Below are 3,990 nucleotides of genomic sequence, written 5' to 3' on the forward strand. Positions count from 1 at the left end.
AATCGATAAGAAAATCAATTAATGTAATACGCCATATTAACAAAATGAAGGAAAAAAACCACATGATCACCTCAATCGATGCCAAAAAGGCATTTGACAAAATCCAACAACACTTCTTGAATCAGGACAAGACAGTGCCATAGTGAGGTGCAGAATTTAGTTCATCCTCTAGAGCAACTAGTAAATAGCCAGGAACTGTAAGGAACAACTGTTGTGGAGACATCACTGACCAGGCACATATCATACACCAGTCTGGAGTGGATGGAACAGCTGAGATCCCACACAGAACTGTAAGTCTCCCAAGCCAGGGAGGCTGGCATCCCTCCCCCACAGGCATGGCAGAAGAAGTTAGCTGAACCAAGCTCCAACTGTAGAATTAATTAACAAATTTTGACTGCTGAAAATGGGCCCCAAGTATAGATAAAATTGGAGAAGGCACTAAAGGAACCAGGAATTTTTAACCTGGCAGAGAGGAGGTGAGGCTGATGGGGGAAAAAAAACAAACAGATACTTTTTGACTTGGACAACACAAAATACTAGAAAAGGGCTGGAACCCAAGAAAAGGGGGACGCATAGAGCCACATACCAAGTCTAGCTCTTGATTGGCAAACCTGGGGAGCTGAGGTCTGGCTCAGAAAAGGGTTTGCTTGTTTTCTTTTTCTTCATTTTTTTAAAACTTAACAGCTCATTAGATAGAGTACTATCGAGCTTCAGCACCGTTTCAAGCAAATGTGGAATTAAGGCATGTCTGAGAGACAAAGTAAACAGTCAGATGAATGGAGACAATTCCCTAAAGGATGTATATTTCCCAAGAAAAGGAGGGCCAGCCCAGCTCAAGTGGTGGCCTTCCTTCAGGGAATTCAGATCTGAGAGGATGGAAAACAAAAGCAACCTAAGGCCTCCCTCGACCTCAGCCTCTGTCTCAACCACACAGAGAGGAGCTGCTGAAATCAAAGGCACTGCATCACTTTACACTGGTGGGAAGCTCCAGGCAGACAAATGCCACATGCTGGGGTGGGGAGGGTTTAGGAAAAACAGAGTTTAGAGGCTTTGTAGGAAAGCCTGACAACCTGCTGGGTCTCACCCTCAGAGAAGCTTGACAAGGGCTACGCTCTCCTCCTGAGACATTTCTCAGGAAATAGCTGGTTCCTTACTGTGTGGTCAGGAAAAATCTGACTGGGGTCTATCATATCTGAAAAGACCCTCCTCAAAAAAAGATTCCATATAAGCAGGAGAAAAAACAGAAATAAGAACCAAAAAATTCTGATTAGTTAAAGAGGACCTATGCTAGAAGTCTAGAATAAGTTGAACGGAATGCCAAAGTACATATGGAGAACAAAGCCATCCAACAAGAAAACCCTAGGTAAAAGAATGAGAACAACCTCCAGAATAAACCGATTCAGAAACTAAAGGCCATCCTTGCAGGAAGAGCTGAAGCAGGTGCTCTTGGCTCGGCATGGCCTGCTGCAATCCATGGAGGAACGTGCCGCTGAGCCACCATCATGCCTGGCCACTTACAGGAAGGCTTCAGCTATGTGCTCAAGAACTGATTGATCAGTTATCTGATGATGAATCAGATTCCTTTGAGGTGTTGAAGGTGACAGAGAACAAGAAAAAAGAAGCCGGCAGGGGTGGTGTTGGGGACCCTGGGCCCAGAGCGCAAATCAGGCCACGGCCCAGACCAACTCCGATGCGGTGGGCAGACAGCTGCGTAAGGGGTCCCAGAAAGACTGCACGAGCCCACCGCCCCCCAATGTTGGCATGGCTGACATGAAAGAGGAGGCACAGCCACCTGTGGTGCTTAAGAAAGAAGGAATAAGAAGTGTTGGAAGAAGACCTGATCAAGAACTTCAGGGTGAAGGGAAAATAATTGCTAGGAGAACAGAAAGGTGACCACCTCGAGAACGACGATTTGAGAAGCCACTTGAAGACAAGGGTGAAGGAGGAGAATTTTCAGGGGATCGACCAATGATTGACTGGCCTATCTGGGGCCATGGTGGTCTTGGAAGAGGTCCAGGAGGCTGCAGACGTGGAATGGGCTGAGGAGATGGATTTGATTCTCGTGGCAAATGTGAATTTGATAGGCACAGTGGAAGCGATAGATCTTCTTTTTCACATTACAGTGGCCTGAAACATGAGGACAAACGTGGAGGTAGTGGATCTCACAACTGGGGAACTATCAAAGACAAATTAACAGAGTGCCCAAAATACCTTCAGAAACAAATGTCTTATAATTGCAGAGACTTGGAGCCATCAAATGTGACCGAGGAAACACCTGAAGGTGAAGGACATCCAGTGGTAGACACGGAAAATAAGGAGAATGAAGTTGAAGAGGGAAAGGAAGAAGGTCCAAAAGAGATGACTCTGGATGAATGGAAGGCTACCCAAAATAAGGACGGGGCAAAAGTAGGATTTAATATCCATAAACCAAATGAAGGTGCTGATGGGCAGTGGAAGAAGGGATCTGTTCTTCATACATCAAGAGTGAAGAGGCTCATGCTGAAGATTCAGTTATGGACCATCATTTTTGGAAGCCAGCAAATGATATATCAGCTGGGGATCAATTTTGGAGACCTTGGCCACCCAGGACGTGGTGTCAGGGGAGGACATGGTGGCCATAGGCATGGCAGGTGTCCTAATCGTGGCAGCAGGACTGACAAGTCAAGTGCTTCTGTTGCTGATGTAGATGACCCTGAGGCATTCCCAGGTCTGGCTTAACTGGATGCAGTAAGACAACTGGTTCCTTTGTGGACCCTCCTCTCTGAGGCTTTGCATGCTTAAGGATCCCAAACAGCTAAGAAAAAAAAAAGACTGTCTTTCATACCATTCACACCTAAAGACTGAATTTTATCTGTTTTAAAAATGAACATCTCTTGCTACACAGAAGTAACAAATATGGTAGTCAGTTTTATATTTAGAAATGTATTGGTAGCAGGGATGTTTTCATAATTTTCAGAGATTATGTATTCTTTATGAATACTCTTGTAAATATGTATTTCCAAATTTGAAATATAGGTGTGAACAGTGTGTACCAGTAAAGAAAAAAAATTAAATGCCTAGACACCACCAAAAAATAATGAGTCAGACTAGGAAAATCAAAGATATGGCCCAGTTAAAGGAACAAACCAACATTTCAAAAGAGATACAGAAATTGAAACAACTAATTCAGCATGTTGGAACATACATGTAAAACTTCATCAAAAAATCAAAGTTAAGGAAAAATATGGCAAGAGAGAGGAAGGATATAAACAGGACATTAGACAAACATAAAAAAAGAATTCAAGAGTTTGAAAAAATAAATTGCAAAACTTATGGGAATGAAAGATACAATGGAAGAGATGGAAAAAAAAACAATGGAGACCTACAACAGTAGATTTGAAGAGGCAGAAGAAAGGATCAGTGAATTGGAGAACAGGACATCTGAAATCCTACACACAAAAGAAAAGATAGGGAAAAGAATGTCACAATATGAGCAGGGTCTCCGGGAATTGAATGACAACATGAAGCATATGAATGTAAATGTTAGGGTGTCCCAGAAGGAGAAGAAGAGGGAAAAGGAGTAGAAAGATTATTGGAGGAAATAATCACTGAAAATTTCCCATCTCTTATGAAAGGCATAAAATAATAGATCCAAGAAGTATAGTGTATCCCAAAAAGAATAGATCCAAATAGACCTACTCCAAGACAAATACTAACCAGATTTTCAAATGTCAAAGACAAAGAGAGAATTTTGAAAGCAGCAAGAGAAAGTGATCCATCACGTACAGGGGAAGCCCAATAAGACTACATGTGGATTTCCCAGCAGAAATCATGGAGGCAAGAAGGCAGTGGTATGATATGTTTAAGATACTGAAAAAGAAAAAATGCCAACCAAGAATTCTGTATTTAGCAAAACTGTCCTTCCAAAATAAGGGGGTGATTAATTTGTCACTGAGAGAATTTGTGACAAAGAGACCAGCTTTGTAAGAAATACTAAAGGGAGCACTACAG

The 3,990-nt window shown here is 42.5% G+C and overlaps 1 pseudogene; it reads left to right on the plus strand.

Moving 5' to 3' along the window:
* The first annotated feature begins 1,487 nt into the window (after positions 1-1,487).
* LOC143646053 (SERPINE1 mRNA-binding protein 1 pseudogene) lies at positions 1,488-2,718 on the plus strand (annotated as a pseudogene).
* The last annotated feature ends 1,272 nt before the right edge of the window (positions 2,719-3,990 follow it).

The sequence above is a fragment of the Tamandua tetradactyla genome, chromosome 9 (genome assembly GCF_023851605.1).
Source record: "Tamandua tetradactyla isolate mTamTet1 chromosome 9, mTamTet1.pri, whole genome shotgun sequence".
Taxonomy (NCBI): Eukaryota; Metazoa; Chordata; class Mammalia; order Pilosa; family Myrmecophagidae; genus Tamandua; species Tamandua tetradactyla.